The 23432-nt window shown below is 38.5% G+C and overlaps 1 protein-coding gene across 1 annotated transcript in view; it reads right to left on the minus strand.

Moving 5' to 3' along the window:
* TSPAN4 (tetraspanin 4) overlaps window positions 1-23432 on the minus strand; it is a gene marked incomplete at its 5' end in the record, with an annotated part of 744217 nt that overhangs the window by 527348 nt on the left and 193437 nt on the right. The window lies entirely within an intron of this gene.

The following is a 23432-nucleotide window of genomic DNA, read 5'->3' on the forward strand; positions in this document are numbered from 1 at the left end:
GACAATACTAATTTATTTAACCTCAGCATCCAAAAACATAACAACAGAATAAAAGAGAAAAGAAATTAACATAATGGAAGATTTTGAAAACTATTTTACTGTGACTCAAATAATAACATCAATTCAAATGTAATCCTTGATACCACTTTCCGAAGATGTTGTGGACACACGAATGTTTTTGATTTATTCTGTCAGTTTTAGAGATCAAATCAAGGTATGGGAAATGACCTTGATTTGTCTAGAGCAGGATTTCTCAAGCATTATGATACCCCCTACCATGATAAATGAATTTGTGCAAGCTTCTCATGAATAAAACAATGGGGTTAGGAAATGGCCAAGAAAAGAAATATGTACTTGCTAACAGATTTGTGACTTTCATCATACTTTCTAGACTTGGACTTAGCTTTATCAGTACCATTTTACTTTTCCCCTTACTATCTAAAAGAACTTTCCATTTTGAATGGCTAGAAACTTAAAATAATGCATACAAATCCTGAACTTTGCCGATAAGTAGAGATTCTCCAACGATAGTGAGTATGCTACTAAATTTCACACTTAAAATTACAAAGCAGAGCCCATAGGTTTAACCATTTCTCAATGCTCACTTGACAAATGGGAGTCCACTGCAAACCGATGCAGGGAAAGCAGGGCCAGGTTTTCACAATGTTCCTTCTGTGCTTGCACGCAACTGCAGCTTTAAAAATAAAACACACACACACACACACACACACAGAGAGAGAGAGAGAGAGAGAGAGAGAGAGAGAGAGCACATTCAATTGCTTGCAACCCTCTTGGAGGATCACAACTCCCAGTCTCAGTATTCCTGTCTTTGGGTATTGTTGTCCACAATAGCAAGGAACAGATAGCTGTTATACTAGAAAAGCAGAACAAATGCCTGCAAATTGGAATATCACTTTTATGTATTAGTAGAGGCTTTTTTATATGAAGAATGAAAATCTATACAAATCTCTCTGGAAAGACTTATAGATTTATCTAAAGCAATGGAATGGTGAATGCAAAAAACTGACAAAGCCCAGCCTTTTGGTGGCTGGAGGAGGCTGTTAAGATTTGGAAGGAAGAAAAATCCCACAGTGAGGATAAAGATGCAACACGGCATTTCACTTGGGAACAGTTTCCTCCCTTCAAAGCATGTTTCTATATGTGTTAAGACTACTTTAAGCGGCTTCTAAGTGAGGACATATGTGGTTAGATGTCCCTGTGAACATCTCTGTGAGCAGGGACAGCACTATAGCGAAAATCAATGGCCAAGCAATTAATACCCTCAAAAACTTCTACTAGATTAACTAGACCAGACCGTCCCTTGGTGGAGCCATGTTGGTTATTCTTGAGCAAGTCTGTCTCCAAATTTTTGGTAATTTTATCTTTAACAGCAGTTTCCACAATCTTCCCCCAAAACAGTTGGTAAGCTGATGGGCCTCTACAGTTTCATGGATCTTCCCATGAGCTATGTTGGTGACTTTCCAATCTTCAACTACATATGCCAAGTACAGAAACAGCTTTCATATTTTAATAAGGAAGTCCAGAATCTCAGCTTTATGCTCTTTAATAACCTTTGGTTGGATACCATCAGGGCCTGGTAATTTTTTGATGTTCAATTTGTCAGTGGGGCCTAGCCAGTGCTTTTTTTGTAAAAGAAAAAGGTGCCGGAACTCATACATGTCATACAACCCACCTTGCCTACCCTACAAGGTTCCATCCAAAAAAGGTGCTGGAACTCCGTTCTGAGCGTTCTATGAGAAAAAAAGCCCTGGGCCTAGCACTTCTTCTCTTGTCACCACTATATGGCTCCTGAGAATATGAGCTCTGGCTCAGCGATCTGGCCCAATTTTTCTTCTGTCCAGACAGAAGAATCCATTCATATTCTCTGAATTTGCCTTTTCTCTTCATTGTACGTTTTTGACTCCTTCAACCAAGGGACCAATAGTCTCCTGGCTGGTTTCCCACTTCTAATGAATATGAAGAATCTGTTATTATGTCTCTTCACCGTTTGGCAATATACTCCTCAAATTTTCTTTTTCCCTCCTTCATTTTGTATTTTGTTTGTCAGAGTTGTATCTTCTTCATTGGGGCAGGACTTTCACATTCTAAATGACACTTTCTTGTTTCTAATAGCTTTCTTTATAATCAACCATGCAGGCCTCTTTTTGGATTTTGGAGCCATTTTCTTAATTTTAAGAATACAGTAAGTCTTTATTACTTACTTTCTGGAGTAATACCTCTATTAGCAAGCTTTCTGAATGAAATGAGTTTACTGTTTCAGCCTTCCCTTTCAGTTTCTTCTTAATGTCTTAATTTTGAAAAATCCCCCCTTTTTTAAATCAAATAACTTGCTGTATAGGTCATTATTTCTTTGAATATCAAATGTTTGTACAATATGGTCAGTAGTCCAATTTGACTACACATACATCTGTCACCAAATCCTGCATTATATTTAAGGATGAGTCTAGTATTACCTCTTCCTTGTTTATTCCATGACCAAGTACTATAGTGTACAGTTTTTTATAGTACATAAGACATAGTAAGGTAAAGGTAAAGGTTCCCCCGCACGTGCGTGCTAGTCGTTTCCGACTCTAGGGGCCAGTGCTCATCTCCGTTTCAAAGCCGAAGAGCCAGCGCTTGTCCGAGGACGTCTCCGTGGTCATGTGGCTGGCATGACTAGACGCCAAAGGCGCACGGAACGCTGTTACCTTCCCACCGTAGTGGTCCCTATTTTTCTACTTGCATTTTTACGTGCTTTCGAACTGCTAGGTTGGCAGAAGCTGGGACGAGTAACAGGCGCTCACTCTGTTACGCGGCACTCGGGATTCGACCCGCCAAACTGCCGACCTTCTGATCGACAAGCTCAGCGTCCTAACCCACTGAGCCACCGCGTCCCTGTAATGATTTGTAATGATCTCTGTAATGATTTGAACAAACATTGACCTGGTCAATATGTGGGTAACTGAAATCTCCCAGGTTGACGTCATGAATACCACCAGGTTATAAAGTTATTTGACCAACCCCAATGTAACTATTAGTAATGAAGACCATCCAAACTCAATTAATGATCAATCCAGCAATTAGACTGCTATCCCTACTATCTTTTACCGTTGGCTATGCTGACTACAGTATCCAAAATAACATCTTAAAGTACAATTACTTCTTTTCATCTATACCATCAGCACTTCCATTCTATTCTTTAGTCCTGCCTTCCTCCTCAAAGGTTGGAATCAAAACTTCCATGATTCTCAGCTAATTTGTTTTGATCTAAATACAATAGATTAGGTAAAGGTGGCTGAGTTATGTCACAATCTAGCTCCGTCCCATTTCAGCTACCTAGGCTTTCTCCAAATCTGAAACAAATGTGTTGTGAAAAGGAGTTAAAGTTATTCTAAAACTTCTGGCATTTCTCCTATAAAAAGAGGTTAAGATAATAGTTCTGCCACTACTATCACTGGGAATGTGGTATAAAACTTAATATTATTAGAAAATCTGAAGTGGACTTATTTCCTTATTTATTCCTCTGTAAATTTATATTTAATCATGTAGTAGAAAAATACAATCATCTACTTTATCCATTACAAGGGCTAAATATTTCCTAATCATTTTTTAGATATCTCATGATTGACTACAGAACAGATGGCTAAGCAGAAACCCTTGAAAATGTTCACTTTCAGAATTTTTAAACACAAAGATTTCAAAATCAAGCCATGAGTAAAAACAAATTACTTATACAAGAACAGAGTACCAAAACATTTAACAGCTATCCAGCCAATTATTATTAAAGATTCTTAGAAACATAACAATAAAAATCAATGACAAAGACACTGTAATATTAAGCTAACACATTTAGTGCAAGCAAACAAAAATAAAGCAGCTAGTAGGAACATCATGCCATCTGAATAAAAACACTAGAGATGCAAAATAAAAAAGCATTACTTTGACAGTCAGCGTCTCTCAAAGTTTACTTGAGAAGATTGGTCAATCTCTAAAAAAAATAGTTGCTAAAGGTTATTTTGTTTTCTTCCTCTCTTTTCAGGTCAGTCAAGTTGAGGATTATGATTTGGGATTTATCTTTAATGTCAAAAAGCACTCAAACTATTTTAAGTAAAATTGTGAGAACATCTTCTCCAGTTGGGTATCTGTGTTTTGTGGTTAAAAAAAAAGAACCTAAATCTTTGATTACCTGAAAGAATGCATTTATAAAATGGAATCTAGTCCATAAAAACATATAATTTTATTGCTATAATGTTATCATTTTTTACATGTCATAGAATTATTATTGTTATGGAACTTATGTTTGACATTCTTTACTCTCTCAGCATGATCTAACTTCTAACACGGTAGGCTGTATCATTTTTAACAAAATCCCATTCATAATTACAACACTGAGGAAGATATTTAATAAACCCTTGCAAGGCCTTCAGAGGGAAAATTTATAGTTGCTCATTCTCAAATGAACTTTGCTCATATTATTGTCAATATATTTCAAAGATCTAGAGGGGACTATGTAGTCCAACCCTCAGTTTTCTCAAAGACCCCAAATTAAAAATATATGACAGATCTAATCAGTAAAAGTCCACCTCATCTATAGATAACTGATTTCAGTGTCAAACAGCTTTTACCAAGAATGGGGGAGTGGGAGCAGAATGACAGAAGCGCTGTCATAACAAGCCCTGCTCCCTTTTTTGTATAAATCCTGACATCACAATACATCCCCAAGAGAAAGATCTTGCGATATCACAGCAATGGTTTCATTATTTCAACAAAAGTAGCAAGATTCTGTGGATGTGCATGATTCTTTACCATTAGAAGGTTTTCCCTATTATACAACCTTCACCTGACTTCCTGTATCTTAAAGCCATTATTTCACATCCTAATTGTGAAATGATAAAAGAGAAGACTTGGCATTCTTCTCTATGACATTCCTTCAAGTATTGGAAGAGTGCTATCATATTTTCTTCTAGCAATTATAATAGCACTCATACTTATATACCGCTTCACAATGCTTTACAGCCCTCTTTAAGCGGTTAACAGTCAGCATATTGCCCCCCCCCAACAATCTGGGTCCTCATTTTACCAACCTTGGAAGGATGGAAGGCTGAGTCAACACTGAGCTGGTGAGACTCAAACTGCCAAACTGCTGGCAGTCAGGAGTCAGCAGAAGTTGCCTGCAGTACTGCATTCTAAACATTGCACCACCACGGCTCTTCTATCTTCAAAATTCTTGGGTTCCAATGATTTAACAGGTTAGTCAATAAAGCTTTTTAACTTTCCAATGTTTAAACTATGTAAATTTAACCTCTGAAGAATAATAACTTCCCATTTTATTAGAAGTCTGAACAAATATATGTGAAGTGACAAGTTTACAACAACAAGACATATTTAAAAATGTAATATACCACAGAGGCTGCAAATTATCCTTTGCAATGCCACACACTTTCGTTCTCCACCAACTTTAACCATTACATATAAGCATTTTTTTAACTATTCAACAGAAAATAATTTAAATGAGCTAGGTGCCAGGTGTAATAAATAAATGAACCATACAATATCAACTAAACAATTAAACTAATGGAATGAAGATAAAATGAATATTTCAGAATAGGCTAATTTCCTCAAAGTGGATCAATTTGTAAACTAAGGCAATAAAACAGGCTGAATTGAGGTCAAGCATTCTGAACTAGCAAGGAAAGGAAAGAAAAAAGTTAAAACTTATTAGCAAATGCATTTTGTAATCCAACTATTTTACTCAACTTTGGACAGATCAACTACATTAAACAAGCTCCAAAGGCTAACACATAGCCTGTATAAAAATTTGCATCTTAGATCAAGACTAAATTACCCTAAATTAGCCATATCTTAATCCCATTCAAAATAATGGGGTAACAATGACTAAATTGCACTGGTTACCAGTGGACTTTCAAGTGCAATTCAAACTTGCCAGTTATGACCTTTAAAGTCCTTCAAGGCATGGGGCCTAGATGTTCAAGAGATCATCAATCTCCTTTGCATCTGGCTATCCTGTTTAATCTGACAGAGTTGGCATGCTCCAGACGGAATGGGAGAATTCACCACAGCCAACTTGCTGTGGCCACCTCTCCATGGCCAACTCTCCACGGCCAACTCTCCACAGCCAGCTCACCATGGAACAATTCACCACAGCCAACTTGCTGCAGGATAACTCACCACTGGACAATTTAACAATTTAATTTAATTATTTAAAATAAATTTAAAAATATTTTCATTTTTGTCATTCACATTTCATTTTGTCCCTCCTTTTGCATCCATTCTTTAATATGTTTTAACTTTTTTCTTTCCTTTCCTTGCTAGTTCAGAATGCTTGACCTCAATTCAGCCTGTTTCACTGCCTTAGTTTACAAATTGATTCACTTTGAGGAAATTAGCCTATTCTGAAATATTCATTTTATCTTCGCTCCATTGGTTTAACTGTTTAGTTGATATTGTATGTTTCATTTATTCCACCATTTCTTTGATATTAGTGAAAGTCTTGTCCCGCAGCAAGTTGACCATGGAGAGTTGGCTGTGGCGAGTTGGCCATGGCAAATTGTCATAGACCCTGCTCCAGATCCCAGTGATAAAACAGTATCATCTCATGACATCCAGCAAGCAGGCTTTCTCTGTGACTGCTCAGCCTCCTAAAACAGCATTTCTCCTGCATGGACCTATTCAAAACAGCTCTTTGAACCTGGACTATTATGGATGGCAGCTTCCGCAAGAGCATTCTTGTCAATGTGGAGTCATTTTGACTCTTCTGTGTCCCTTAGCTTTTGTTGAATCATTGTTTTAGCAGTTTTTAATACTGTATGCTGCTTAGAGACTTTTGAATTCGGCGGCCTTATCGATTAAAGTCTGATATAATTGTAATCAGAGTCTAAATGGAATTAAAGCATGGCTAACAATGTTTCCAGATGTAGCTTAAATTATTCAATCATCCTTTTTCATTCAAAAAAAATTCACCTGGAGGACAGATAGGATACTTCAGACGATATCATTTTTCCACTGAAGTTTCCTGTATTTTTCCACTACTGTACCTGTTTCATTACTTTTCCTATTAAAAAAATTACATAGAAGAGACAGAATAGCTTGATAATGTTTATAACTGGTACCACAAGGAGGATTCTATTCATAAATATCTATAGTCTGGGCACAAACATACACATACACATATATTATAACCCTGTAGAACAGCTGAGGAAACTAAGAGGTCACACTATGTGTCAGATTGTCAAATATCGCCTGGGAGAGATAATGGCCATGAGTTACATTTCAAAGATAGGAAAGTAAATTGCACCCATTCATACAAATAATCAACCCAAAAGTCTTATAATACATCATTGGAATTGTCTGAAAATTAGTTTCTTTCCCTTTTCTCCCATACTCCCTTCTATTTTTCTGTTAGTCAACTTGGAGGAAAATTATTCTGGGTGTACTTTTTATAGAAAATGCACAGCAAGAGAGATAATTTCCTCTAAATGTTCTGAAACCATTTTTTTTCCTGAAGTTCAGAACGCTGGAGGGGGACACCGGCAATAAGGGCCACCAGCAGCCGATTGTCCAATGAGAATGCAGAAAGCATTGCCAAAGTAGAATGCGTCAATCATCTGTATTTTAATTAGCAGCGAGAGGCTATGGCAACTGAAAATCACGTTACAGCTATGAACACCTGCAGGCATCACTGCAGAGAATTGCCTGCAAAAGCCCAGTGCAAAAGATTTGATAGCCAGTGCTGGAGCCCAGGAGTCATTTTTTGCTATGTACAGGTGTGTGAATCACCTGTCTGAATTAGGGGGAGGAAGGAGTGAACATTTTTTTCTCTCCTAGAAAATACTTGCCAAACCACCACTTTACAATTAAACGGAATTTGTTCATGGATATTATTTTGCTAATCATATTGTATATTGTTCTTTTCTTCTTGCATCGCAAAGTCATCGTCAAAATATTTGGCTTTCCTCTTTACCTTTTTAAAGGGATGTTTGGTTGTTCACATTTTGTTGCGTTGTTGTTGTTGTTAGCTGCGAAGTTGTGTCCGACCCATCACGACCCTATGGACAATGTTCCTCCAGGCCTTCCTGTCCCCTACCATCTTCTGGAGTCCATTTAAGCTCACGCCTACTGCTTCAGTGACTCCAGCCAGCCACCTCATTCTCTGTCGTCCCCTTCTTCTATTGCCCTCAATCTTTCCCAGCATTAGGCTCTTCTCCAGTGAGTCCTTCCTTCTCATTAGGTGGCCAAAGTATTTGAATTTTAGTTTCAGGATCTGGCCTTCTAAAGAGCAGTCAGGGTTGATCTCCTCTAAGACTGACTGGTTTGATCGCCTTGCAGTCCAAGGGACTCGCAGGAGTCTTCTCCAGCACCAGAGTTCAAAGGCCTCAATTCTTTGGCGCTCAGTCTTTCTTATGGTCCAACTTTCACTGCCATACATTGCAACTGGGAAGACCATAGCCTTGACTATACACACTTTTGTTGACAGGGTGATGTCTCTGCTTTTTAGTGTGTTGTCTAGATTTCCTAGATTTCCTCCCCAGGAGCAAGTGTCTTTTAATTTCTTGGCTACAGTCCCCATGTGCACTGATCTTGGAGCCCAGGAAAATAAAATCTGTCACTACCTCCATTTCTTCCCCATCTATTTCCCAGGAATTGAGAGGGCCGGATGCCATGATCTTGGTTTTCTTAATGTTAAGTTTCAACCCAAGTTTTGCACTCTCCTTCTTCACCCACAACAAGAGGCTCTTTAGTTCTTCTTCACTTTCTGCCATCATCTGCATATCTTAGGTTGTTGATATTTCTTCCGGCAATCTTAATTCCAACTTTTGATTCATCTAGCCCTGCCTTTCTCATGATGTGCTCTGCATATAAGTTAAATAGGCAGGGCGACAGTATACAGCCTTGCCGGACTCCTTTCCCAATTTTGAACCAATCAGTGGTTCCGTGTCCAGTTCTCACTGTTGCTTCTTGGCCCACATATAGGTTTCTCAAGAGACAAATAAGATGGTCTGGTACTCCCATCTCTTTAAGAACTTGCCACAGTTTGTTATGATCCACACAATCAAAGGCTTTAGCATAGTCAATGAAGCAGAAGTAGATGTTTTTCTGGAACTCCCTAGCTTTCTCCATGATCCAGCGTATGTTGGCAATTTATTTATTTATTTATTTATTTTAATTCCATTTATATCCCGCCCTTCTCTGAAGACTCAGGGCGGCTTACAAGCTTAGCAGTAGCCTTCATTCTGTAGCAGTAGCCTTCATTCTGTGTCTGCCTGCTTATTAGGGCTTTCACACACACCCCAAGCGGCATTATTACAAAGTCAGCTTAATTGCCCCCAACAATCTCTAGTTCCTCTGCAAAATCCTCCCTGTGCTTCTGGTAGTTCTTGATCCACATACTGCTGAAGTCTAACTTGTAGGATTTTAAGCATGACTTTACTAGCATGAGAAATGAGTGCAATGGTGCGATAGTTTGAACATTCTTTGGCACTGCCTTTCTTTGGAATTGGAATGTAAACTGATCTTTTCCAATCCTGTGGCCACTGTTGAGTTTTCCAAATTTGCTGGCAAATTGAGTGTAGCACTTTTACTGCATCGTGTTTTAAGATTTTGAATAGCTCAGCTGGAATACTGTCACCTCCACTAGCTTTGTTGTTGCTCAGCTTTTCTAAGGCCCACTTCACTTCACATTCTAGGATGTCTGGCTCGAGGTCAGTGACCACCTCATTGTGATTATCAGGAATGTTAAGCTCATTCTTGTATAGTTCTTCTGTGTAATTTTGCCACCTCTTCTTAATCTCTTCTGCCTCTGTTAGGTCACTGCCATTTTGGTCCTTTATCATGCCCATTTTTGCATGAAACGTTCCTTTCATCTCTCCAATTTTCTTGAAAAGATCTCTGGTCCTCCCTATTCTATTGTTTTCTTCTATTTCTTTGCATTGTTCATTTAAGAAGGCATTCTTATCTCTTCTAGCTATTCTTTGGAATTCTGCATTTAATTGGGCGTATCTTTCTTTTTCTCCCTTGCCTTTCGCTTCCCTCCTTTCCTCAGCTATTTGCAAAGCTTCCTCAGACAGCCATTTTGCTTTCTTGCATTTCTTTTTCTTTGGGATGGTTTTGGTTGCTACCTGTTGTACAATGTTGCGAACCTCTGTCCATAGTTCTTCAGGCGCTCTGTCTATCAGATCTAATTCCTTAAATCTATTTGTCACCTCTACTGTATATTCAACAGGGATGTGATTTAATTCATACCTGAGTGGCCTAGTGCTTTTCCCTACTTTCTTCAGTTTAAGCCTAAACTTTGCAATGAGAAGCTCATGGTCTGAGCCACAGTCAGCTCCTGGTCTTGTTTTTACTGACTGTATAGAGCTTCTCCATCTTTGGCTGCAGAGCATATAGTCAATCTGATTTCTGTGTTGACCGTCTGGTGATGTCCATGTGTACAGCCGTCTCTTGGGTTGTTGGAAAAGAGTGTTTGCTCTGACCATCGTATTCTCGACAGAATTCTGTCAGCCTGTGCCCTGCTTCATTTTGCACTCCAAGGCCAAACTTGCCTGTTATTCCAGTTATCTTTTGGCTTCCTACTTTAGCATTCCAATCCCCCATGATGATAAGAACATCATTTTTTGGTGTTAGTTCTATAAGGTGCTGTAGGGCTTCATAGAACCGGTCAATTTCATCCTCTTCAGCACTGGTGGTTGGGGCATAGACTTGGACTACTGTGATATTGAATGGTTTGCCTTGGATTCAAACTGAGATCATTCTGTCATTTAGGGGATTGTATCCCAGTATTGATTTTCCTACTCTTTTATTGACTATGAAGGCTACTCCATTTCTTCTGAGGGATTCTTGCCCACAGTAGTATACCTGATGGTCATCTGAATTAAATTCACCCATTCCTGTCCATTTTAGTTCGCTGATGCCTAAGATGTCGATGTTCAGTCTTGTCATCTCTTGTTTGACCACGTCCAGCTTTCCTTGATTCATGGATCTTACATTCCAGGTTCCTATGGAGAAAAAATCTTTACAGCATCGGACTTTCCTTTCACCACCAGACACATCCACAGCTGAGCGTCCTTTCGGCTTTGGCCCAGTCGCTTCATTTTTCTGGCGCTACTAGTACTAGCCCTCTGCTCTTCCCCAGTAGCATATTGGATGCCTTCCGACCTGAGGGGCTCATCTTCCAGTGTCATATCGTTTTGCCTTTTGGTACTGTCCATAGGGTTTTCATGGCAAAAATACTGGAGTGGGTTGCCATTTCCTTCTCCAGTGGATCACGTTTTGTCAGAACTCTCTGCTATGACCTTTCCGTCTTGGGTGGCCCTGCACGGCATAGCTCATAGCTTCATTGAATTATGCAAGCCCCTTCACCACGACAAGGCAGTAATCCATGAAGGGGATCTTGTTGTATCTTTCCCCAATTAACTTGATCAATCCCAGATACTGTAAGGTGAAACTGAATTTAAAAAAATATTTCAACCAAATGTCCAGCCTATTTTTAGAACATACTGCCTTGTCCATACTGGTAAAATGACAAAAAGGTGTGACCGTATTAGTTCCCTTGGACATTTCTATGATTTTCAGTATCAGCATCCAAGGTATCCTTCCTAAACTAGCTTAATGACGAAAAGTGGGAGCACTCTGTATTGCGTTGATTTTGCCTCTTTTATCTTCAATTGCAGAAGATAATGCTGGAGGATGGCTAATGTTATTATTGCCTTATGGGGCATTTAGAACTTTATTTTACACTATTTTATCCTCCATAGTTTACAACATATACAGTAAACTGCTGAGAATGATCATTTATTCACTAAGGAGGGAAAGTACATCTACAGTGTCTCTCACTGTTGCTCAGTGTCTCTGGTTAACCTGATCAAGAGGGTTTAACTAGAGTCTAAGGAAGTGGAAATTTTATTTATTTATTCCATTTATATGGCCACCCATCTCAAATTCATGACTCTGGATAACTAACAATAATTAAAAGATTTAAAAAGTGCAAAAATACAGAAAACAATTTTTAAAATACATATACCAATTAAAAAAAAACCAGTGCCTATCAGCACAACTATTGCACCAGCTGTAACGAACTGTGAGAATAACCTTGGGAGACAGGAGGAAGAGCTGCAGCCATGGCAACAGTCAGACAAGAAATGTCTCGGCCCGCAGAAGGAATGGGGGGAAACATGTCAGAAGGGACTCTCCCTACTTCTCTGGAAAATAAAGGCAAGGGAAAGGAGAAGGGCTTTCAGAGTAAAAAAGATTCTGTTATTGTAGCTTTACAGTAAAGGTAATGCCAGTAATCAAGGTGTTGGTTTCTTGCCTTGATTGCTCGAAGGGCTGACACAGGATCAGGCATGTACCCAGATCCACAGACCTAGCTATAAATCAGGTGTTTAAGGCCCCAAGAAACACTAAAATGGTTGGAGCCAATCTTGTATCTGGGGGAATGAGGTTCTAAATGACGGACATCACAGCAGAAAAGGCTCTCTCTTCCTCGGCTCCACCAGACTGCACTCCTTATTATTCAGAATTTGGAGCACGCTCTTCCTGATGGGCCTAATAGGGCAGATAGACAGTCCCCAGTCCCATGCCAATTGAAGGGTGACTGGTAAATAATGAGCTCGCAAGTAGTAGGTTTAATACGGCAGCAAAGTGAAGTGTTTTAGAAATTATAACTTTAACAAAGTAAATACAGAAATAAAAAGGGAAACTGAACACGTAAAATATAATTTGCTGTCTTAAACATCTCTACACTATTGCACAAAGTATGGGTTAAAGTAAAATAGGCTAGATCTCATAAAGTACAAAACAAGTAGCACCTGAAGGAAGGACAAGAAGCAATGGATGGAAACTAATCAAGGAGAGAAACAAGCTAGAACTAAGGAGTAATTTCCTGACAATTAGAACAATTAATCAGTGGAATGACTTGCCTCCAGAAGTTGTGAGTGCTCTAACAATGGAGTTTTTTAAGAAGAGACTGGACAAATATTTGTCTGAAATAGTATAGGCAAAGGGCTTTTTTATGACTTGTAGACTTCAACTCCCAGAATTCCTGAGCCAACCACGCTGAGAGAAAAGGGAGAGGTTTACAAGCTGAGCCATGCTGGCTCAGGAATTCTGGGAGTTGAAGTCCATGAGTCATAAAAGAGCTGAGGTTGCCTAGCCCTGGTATAGGGTTTCCTGCTTGAACAGGGGGTTGAACTAGGAAACCTCCAAGGTCCCTTCCATTATTCTATTATTCTGTTAAATATAATATAACAGGGATTATATACATATGAGGGACGCGGTGGCTCAGTGGGTTAGGACGCTGAGCTTGTCGATCAGAAGGTCGGCAGTTTGGCGGGTCAAATCCCGAGTGCCACATAACAGAGTGAGCGCCTGTTACTTGTCCCAGCTTCTGCCAACCTAGCAGTTCGAAAGCACGTAAAAATGCAAGTAGAAAAATAGGGACCACTACGGTGGGAAGGTAACAGCATTCCGTGCGCCTTTGGCGTCTAGTCATGCCGGCCACATGACCACAGAGACGTCCTCGGACAAGCGCTGGCTCTTCGGCTTTGAAACAGAGATGAGCACCGGCCCCTAGAGTCGGAAACAACTAGCACGCATGTGCGGGGGAACCTTTACCTTTATATAAGGACCCTTGGTGGAGCAGTGGGCTAATGCCTCCTTAAGTAACACCAGCTGCCTGCAATTAGTGCAGGTTCGCATCCCACCAGGCTCAAGGTTGACTCAGCCTTCCATCCTTCCGAGGTAGGTAAAATGAGGACCCAGATTGTTGGGGGCAATAAGCTGACTTTGTAATAATGCCGCTGGGGGGGGCGAAAGCCCTAATAAGCAGGCATATACATAGAATGAAGGCTATTGCTAAGCACATTGGTTTGTGCTTAAATTGTAAGCCGCCCTGAGTCTTTGGAGAAGGGCGGGATATAAATGGGATAAAAATAAATAAATATACATATGGCTGGGTGAATCCAGTGGAACATAGAGCTGAATGGGTATACTTCATTTCTAAGGAACAAGAAACAGGAAAGAAGAGGCGATATAGCAATGCATATCAGGATTAAACTCACATGTACATCCCTTCAACTGATGGTACTTTGAAGACTAAAAGCAACTGGGCTAAAAGAGCAAGTTAACAGAAGGGTATCTTGCTAGAAGTCTGCTACAGATAACTAATTCAGTCAGAAAAGGAAGATTTATTAAAGTCAATAAGTGAAGCGACAGAAAAACATGAACTGGTTGTGATGGGAAATTTCAACTGCCCAGATATTGGTTGGAAAACTAATTTTCTTGGATTTGGTCCTTATAAACTGGGAGGAGTTGATTAAATATATTAAAACACTAATTTTCAATGCAAGTAAGCACATGTTGCTAGAGTCATTGATTTTAATAAAAAAAACTTAGAAAAAAGTTAATCACAAACATGTATTTTAAAAAGTCCAATTTTAATAAATTAAGATAAATAGGAAAGAAGCAACCATGGGAAGAAAATCTTAAAAGCAAATTTGTTATGCCATGTTGGGACTTCTAAAAATTAAGGCTAGCAGAGTCTCAAACAATGCCAGTGGGGAAGAAAACCAGGAGACATCTAAGAAGCTAATGTGGTTTGATAGGCAGCTCACAAAGGAGCTGAGACTAAAGACAGATGCTTATTCAAAGGGAAGGATGGGCCAACAAGAAAGGAGGTCTATGAAGTTTCAGCTCAGAAATGTAGGAGTGTGATCAGAAAGTTTACTTTATTTATTTGAAAGATTTGTATCGCTGCCCATCTTAAAAATAGAAAAACTCTGGGCAGTTCACAATAATAAAACTCCAAACTATTGTGGGGAATATTTGTAACTCAGGGTTGAACTGTGGAATCCTTGATGCTCTCTGAGCTTGGTTGCTTTCTGGCAGACATTTCATTACCAAACTAGGTGACATCATCAGCACACTGATGATATTACCTAGTTTGGTAATGTCTGCAAGAAAACAACCAAGCCAAAGAGCATCAAGGACCCCACTACAAAGCATAGGAAATGTAAAAACATAAAATTGTAATACAAAACCAAACCCAGGCATTTCAGACCCCCCCCCTTGGGATGTTCCAACAATCAATAGGGCTCCTTGCTTTTTGCAACTAAATATATATTAACAAATAACCATGAGAAAGCACAGGAACTCAATTCCTACTTTGATTCTCTCTTTACACTTAAATGAAATGCTGCTCTGAATAGTGTACATAGGGAATGAACCAAGGGGGAAGAGGGAGGCAAGATTTACAAGTCAGTAAGGAAGTGATAAAAAATCTTCTAACTAAATTAAATACCTTTAGGTCTTCAGGTCCTGATGAATGAAATATACCCTCAAATAACTAACGCTGGCTGAAGAGCTATTGGGACTCCTGTCAATTATCTTTGAAGAGTGCTGGAGAAGTTCCAAAAGACTGGAAAAAAGCAAGTGCAGTCCCCATTTTTTAAGGAAGAAGGGGGAAAAGGATCAACCAGTCAGCCTATCATTAAGATCTCTAAGTTGTTAGAGCTGGTAATAAAGCATTTTGAAAACAATGCTTGATTGACAAAGCATGACTTCATCAGAAATTGGTCATTTGAGATGACTCTTATCTTCCCCTTTGACAGAGGGAATGTTATGGTAATCTGCCTTGATTTCAGCAAAACGTGTGACAAGGATCCCCTTGGCATTTTTACTGACAAACTGTTAAAAGTGTGGCTCTTTCTAAACACTGGATTAGTGCTGTTTTGGAATATGAGTTCAATACAGATAAGTCACAGTTAATGCACGTTTGAACAGTGCGATATTCGATTTAGTGTTAACTATAAATTAATACCAGATTAGTTCATTCGGCCTTCTTCATTAGTAGATCTCTGAGTAGATACAAGGATTAGCAATCTATCACTGACATTACAATAGTGAAGGATGCCAAGTACTATAGGACAATAATTTCTGGGAGTTACAGTTAAGAAATCATTTTTAAAATCCTAGGAGTAAGTGACCTTATATATAAGTATTTGATCTATCCTCTTCTTAAAGTGTCAAGCACCATGCAGCTGGGCAAGACCGAACAAGCAAAAAAAATACAGCATTGATTAGGATATGTTTAATGCTTATCTGGAGAAAATGCAGAATCTTTTAAACTATAATAGAATTTTCCAGGCTCATTTGCAGTGAGTTAGTTAAAGTTAGTTGAATATTTTGAACTGTTTTTCCTCATCCCGGCTGGACTTAGCTGCTTTTATGAGCTAAGCTGTCAACTGATTGAGTAATTGAGCTGGAGAGTCCTTTATCTTTTGGTCAGTTGTCTTGCAAAATATTTTCAATACTCCTTTGCTTGGCCAATGTGTTGTGCATATTTCTGAATCAGCCAGAATTTAAACAAAACAAAAAAAATGCAACAACCCAAGCATTGTTTATTAAAAAATCTCTTTTCCTTGAGTTAAGCTTTTTCCTTAAATGTGGAGAGGCAAAAACATCCATAACAATCCTTAGTGTAAGTCCTAGGCATGAAATGTAAGACAAGGAAGAATTAATCTGAAAAGTACGAGCAGATATAAACATGTTATTTTTTTTCTGTCTTTATCACATAGTTTCTATGAAAAAAAATAGCTAGACTGTTTCATGAATGTTATTGTTATAGGCTGAAGTATACTTGCTATTACAAAAGAGAGCTTCTTGAATACAAAAATTACTGCATCTAGCACAAAAGAAATGGTTTACTGATTATGAAAAAGAACAAAGAAATACTGTAGTGCCAAACACAAGAAACTTAAAAAGGAAATGAACAAAATTTTGTTACTATTTCAAAGCATTCATTTATGTTTTTTCTGTGGGAAAATATCACTTAAATGTTCATTCTATTTTTTCTTAGTTTCTAGGGAAAGGTAATATTAACTTACAGCATTAACTGTGTCTTGTAATTCTGTGTAGTACTAAAATACACAAGCTTTTCCTTCCTCAAGCAGTGTTACTACTGGCTACCACTTGAAATACCCACTCCCACCATTTTAGGATTGTTAAAATGAATGGAGGGAACATTGCATGTGGTTTTCTTATTTCTTGCTGAAGCATTTTGAGTGAGAGGCATCAAAATGCTTTTCTTTTGGAATGTGTTCTAAAATCAGGCTGTTTTTTATTTTATGCAAAGCAAATTTCCCTTTTATGTGGTGAAATGCCTCAGTAATGTTGACAACCCTATAAACTCATACATTTTAAACAGAACAATTCCTTTCTGAGTCTCTGAAATCAGTTTTTTTAAAAAATACACAAGCAATGGATACATAATCACAGGCAACTAAGGAAAGGTTTACCTCCTAATTTAAAAACTGAGATCATCATATGAATATACCCTTAGAATATGAAGCAGTGTGTTGTAGATAGCACAATGTACATATTCGTGGGTCTGCCCAGCACACCAAGTCATAATATGTTTTGTTTGTTTCTGACCTAGTAAAGTATATGGACATTTTGGCTTATAAATCATGAGTTATAGCTACAAAACACATTTTCCTGGAAAGAAATAGTAGACAAACCAGGAAAAGGAGCAAATTGGAAAAAGGCTCATTACAAAGGAAAATTCAAGAACAAAATCACAAAAATAAATAATTAAATAAATATACAGGAGAACTTTTTGAAAAAAAGGGCTGTCCTTTATAATGAAGGTTGTGTGGTCACTGCAGTTACAGCTTGTTGGGAACTCAGGCAACTTTTTTTTTCATAAATCATGATTAGAAATCAAGGCTTATGTATGATGACTATGTGGCCACAGAAAAAGCTTAGTAAAGATCTGAAAACAAAAAGGACACCTATAAGCAGTGAAACAAGGGTCAAACCACAAAGGAAGGGATTAGACAGGTACTCCTGAATCTCAGTACTTCTGTCAGGAAAGCAGAAAATAATAATAATAATAATAATAATAATAATAATAATAATAATAATAATAATAATAATAATGATGATGATGATGATGATGACGAAGAAGAAGAAGAAGAAGAAGAAGAAGAAGAAGAAGAAGAAGAAGAAGAAGAAGAAGAAGAAGAAGAAGAAGAAGAAGAAGAAGAAGAAGAAGATGGAAGGGACCTTGGAGGTCATCTACTCCAACCCCCTGCTCAAGCAGGAAACCCTATACCATTTCAGACAAATGGCTGTCCAGTCTCTTCTTAAAAGCTTCCAGTGTTGGAGCATTCACCACTTCTAGAGGCAGGTTGTTCCACTGGTTAATTGTTCTAACTGTCAGGAAGTTTCTCCTTAGTTCTAGGTTGCTTCTCTCCTTGACTAGTTTCCATCCGTTGCTTTTTGTCCTGCTTTCAGGTGCTTTGGAGAATAGCTTGACTCCCTCTTCTTTGTGGCAGCCCCTGAGATATTGGAACACTGCTATCATGTCACCCCTCATCCTTCTCTTCATTAAACTACACATACCCAAATCCAGCAACCGTTCCCTATATGTTTTAGCCTCCAGTCCCCCAATCATCTTTGTTGCTCTTCTCTGTACTCTTCCTAGAATCTCAACATCTTTTTTACATCGTGGTGACCAAACCTGGGTGCAGTATTCCAGGTGTGGCCTTACCAAGGCATTGTAAAGTGGTATTAGTACTTCACGCGATCTTGATTCTATCCCTCTGTTAATGCAGCCTAGCACTGTGTTGGCTTTTTTGGCAGCTGCAGCACACTGCTGGCTCATACTGAAGTGATTGTCCACTAGGACTCCGAGATCCCTCTCACAGTTACTACTATTGAGCAAGGTACCACCTATACTATACCTGTGCATTTGATTTTTCCTGTCTAAATGTAGAACCTTACTTTTTCACCATTGAATTTCATTTTGTTAGATAGCGCCCAGTGTTCGAGTCTGTCCAGATCCTCCTGTATCTTAAGCCTATCTCCTGGAGTGTTTGGGCTATTCCTGCCAGCTTGGTGTCATCTGCAAAGTTGATGAGTTCCCCATCTATCCCCTCATCCAAATCGTTGATGAAGATGTTGAAGAGCACTGGGCCCAGAACAGAGCCCTGGGGCACCCCACTACATACTTCCTTCCATGTAGATGCAGTTCCATTGAGGATCATACGCTGAGTATGGCCTGTCAGCCAGCTATGAATCCATCTGGTGGTGATGCTATCTAACCCACATTTTTCTATCTTATCAAGTAGTAGGTTGTGATCTACTTTATCAAATGCCTTACTGAAGTCCAAGTAAATTACATCTACAGCATTCCTCTGGTCCACTAGTTTTGTCACTTGGTCAAAGAATGCAATAAGATATGTCTGGCATGATCTGTTTTTGACAAACCCACGTTGGCTTTTAGTGATAACTTTGTTCGCATCAAAGTGTTCGCTGATTTGTTGTTTGATTATCTTTTCCAGAGTCTTCCCAGGTATTGAGGTCAGGCTGATAGGTCTGTAGTTTCCTGGATCTATTTTTTCCCTTTTTTGAATATGGGAACTACATCAGCTCTCTTCCAGTCCTCTGGTAGTTCCCCAGTGCTCCAGGATCTTTGAAAAATATGGTTCAGTGGTTCTGAGATCATGTCTGCCAGTTCCTTGAGAACTTTGGGGTGTAATCCATCTGGTCCTGGTGAACTCAGTTAACTAAATAGACAAACAACATCTTAAAGAGTTGCCTCGAAGATGTTCAGAGTAAAAGAAAACGAACAAGAATATCAACTGCACAATGAAGATAGAACAATGCTAACAAGTAACAAAAAGGGCTACTCAATTATGTTGGAGCAGACCTTCTCAATCGATGATTCACTTGGAATTCATAAGACAAGAGAAACAATAGGAATAATAGTACAAATTTACAATGACATTTAAAGCTAACATTGGCACCAATTGCCCAGACTTACTTATTTAAACTGACACATCTCAAGGCCTTCCAGAAGAGCCTGAGTTTTATCATATATGAAAGGCCATGAAAAATTGAGTCTGGTTCACTTCCAGAGACAACCTTTTGCACAAGAGGAGGTATCTCTGCAGCAAATCCCTGGCATCAGGTCGTCTCCCACCATACTGTGTATCTGAAAAAGGGAGATCTTTGAGCAGAAGCTCTCTGACTGTATAGATCAGGCAGACTGGATCTACTTGAGAAAGAATGCTGATAAGCTAGCTAGTGATATATAGGCAGGGAGACATGATAATTAACTCTCATCTTTATCTTACAGAAATATTGTGAAAAGGCCTAAAGTGGATGGCTTATGCAAGGAAGCTCACCAACTGAGCACGGGGCTAGATTTCATGGCCTAAAAGGCCCCTTCTAACTTGTTGATTCTATGATGCATAAATGCAGCCATAGAAAAAAAAAATACTGCCCCACTACATTTAGTTATCAAAATCCTCATTTTCTATTTCGAATTAAAGCATTAAGATAGGAGCAATCAGTACCTTGATGTTTCTGGAAACCTAATTTTTTAATTTGATTAAATCTTTGTATGTAAGATCAAAAGTTCTGCCAAACAAGGCATCTGTCAAGTTACATGGAGCACTTGAAAAATTATTATATATCGAATTATTGAAAATTGCCTCTGTATCTGGCTGATGAATCCTCAACAGTAGTAACAGCTGGCCAACTTGATATAAGCTCACAAGGGAAGCAGTAGCCCCATTCATTAATGCTTGGACAGGAAATCACCAGGAAATCTCAGGACTTTAGGCCAGAGTGGAGGAAATAAAACATATCCTCTGAAAAGGTGATGCCAAATCACTTCAGTTCCGCTGCTTAAGAACTTACATAGATGTAGTCATAAAGATACTATAAGTTGAGCCATGCTTAGAGCTTATAGGTAGTCTCTGATGTCTTTCTTACTTGTGAGATCAGAGGCCCCCATCATCCAATTTTTACTGAGCTTGTTTCATTTGATGCATTTTAAATAGTGTTATTTCCTTCAGGGGAGGGAAAGGAAAAAGAATAAAATCTTCAAGTAGGCAAGGTCAGAAATTAGGAGCAGCCAGGGTTTCAAGATGGTTCTTTATTTCTGAAGAGTATAATAACAGAATCTTGAAAGCTGTCAGAGTTTCTCTCTACTATATCATCTCACACCACATAAAATCTAGATGAGGTTATTTTGAGTTTTGTTTTTCATGCTCTCCATTTTTTTCCTGGACTGAGTAATATTTTCCAAATCTTCTCTAACAGTTCGTTCATCCCTTCCTCACTCCCAGGAATGGGTTTACTGCAGTCACGCTACAAGATCAAAATGGAAACATTAAAAAAAAGTCATTCTAAAACGGTATCAGAAAGAGAGCAGAGCCAGCCAGAAGAGCACGTATGAGACAAAGATTCTAACCTTTGTTTTATCTGTCTGAAAAAGCAGGCTCCTTTTCATGTTTCTTCTGAACAAAGGCAATTAACTTTTCTACCATACATACACAAGAAGAATACAGAAGTCTGGCTTGAAATAAAAGACAGAAAATGATCTCTCTAGAATCCGGCACTTTTCATGTTTGAATATTCTTTCAAATTTTGTTTTTCAGAGTTTTTTGTCTAGGCTTTAAAATACTCATTTGCATTCCTTTCAATTTTATGAGAGGTATTTTTCTAAGACCTCTAATCTCTTGTTGCATTTTCCCCATTCCAAAGGTGACTTAAGTGTGCCCTGATAAAGGTTTACTCATGCACTAAGTTGGCCTGATTCGCCAGAATTTATAGGAAGTCCAAACAAGGTCATCCTTCATTTGCAACCTCATATCACATCTTCTTTAGTTGCTAGAGACTAAAAGAAGGAATTGCTCTTAGGTTCTTTTTGACAGTTAGTGATAGGAGCTCTGAATGATGAAGCCTCTTTCCCAACAGTGTATAGTTAGGTTCTATTTAAAAGTGAGTTGAAATTTGATCTTCCAACTCTTTTCTTTTAAAATAATAATAATAATAATAATAATAATAATAATAATAATAATAATAATAATAATAATATAAAGTTGGAAGGGACCTTGGAGGTCATCTAGTCCAACCCCCTGCTCAGGCAAGAAACCCTATACCATTTCAGGCATTATACTGTAGAAGCTGGAATAAGAACAAATTATTCAAAAGATGGAGGAAAGGCTCAATAACCATCAAGATTAAATGCTCATTTTATAATCTGCTATAGTTAACAAAATCCATAAAGACAAATTTTGCTAAAACCTATGGCTGAAAATAAATGTTTTAAATACAAATACAAAAAATAAATATAACCCTCCTGACTAGATAATGTATGTGCAATAACATTGCCTCTATGCAGCTTCCAATTAAATTCTAATTAACTTCCTCCCATAGTGATCTAACACAATTTATTATTTGGGTCATTTTATTATTATGATTATCCTTATGCTGGATTAAGGTGGCTGGACTTAAATTTTGAAGTTTACACTGCTGCACAAATGTATGAAGCTATGTCAATGGCATCAGAAAGGATGCTTAGTGAAATAAAAGAGATTTCGGATGACAAAAAGATGCATTTAGGAAAGTGACTGTGAAAAAAAAAAATAAGGATGACAGAAAGATACCATAATGTGTTTATAGAAAAAAAGTTAATTGTAAAGAACAGCAGACAACAAGGAACAATTAAAAGGGTCAGAAAAAAAATCAGAACAATTTTGATGGAAATGCAACATTATTTTGGGAAAAGAATGAAGAGGTCTAATCAAGGAGTAAAGTGAATATAATTAAAAATGACTACATTCTTTGGCACGAAACTGAAGTGAGAAAAATTGGAACAAAAGTATTTTAGAGATCTGTATGGAACGACAGGGATGCGGTGGCTCAATGGGTTAGGATGCTGAGCTTGTCGATCAGAAGGTTGGCAGTTTGGTGGGTCAAATCCCGAGTGCCGCATAACAGAGTGAGCGCCTGTTACTCGTCCCAGCTTCTGCCAACCTAGCAGTTCGAAAGCACGTAAAAATGCAAGTAGAAAAATAGGGACCACTACGGTGGGAAGGTAACAGCGTTCCGTGCGCCTTTGGCATCTAGTCATGCCGGCCACATGACCACGGAGACGTCCTCAGACAAGCGCTGGCTCTTTGGCTTTGAAACGGAGATGAGCACCGGCTCCTAGAGTTGGAAACGACTAGCACACATGTGCGGGGGAACCTTTACCTTTACCTTTATGGAACAACAGTAATACTTTGAAAAATGGAATACTATGCAGGTAACCTCGACTTAAAAAACCATTCCTTCAGTAACCACTCAAAGTTACAAGGGCACAGAAAAATCAACTTATGACCAGTTTTCACACTTACAACCATTGCAGCATCCCCATGGTCACACGATCAAACTCTGGGCGCTTGGCAACTGGCATGTACTTATAGCAGTTGCACTGTCCTGGAGTCATATGATTACCCTTTGTAACCTTCCCAGCTGGCTTCCAACAAACAAAGTTAATGGAGGAAGCCAGATTCACTTCAGTGATTCACTTAACAACTGTGGCAAAAAAAATAATAATTGCAAAATGGAGCAAAATT

Source organism: Vipera ursinii, assembly GCF_947247035.1.
Source record: "Vipera ursinii genome assembly, chromosome: 1".
NCBI lineage: Eukaryota > Metazoa > Chordata > Lepidosauria > Squamata > Viperidae > Vipera > Vipera ursinii.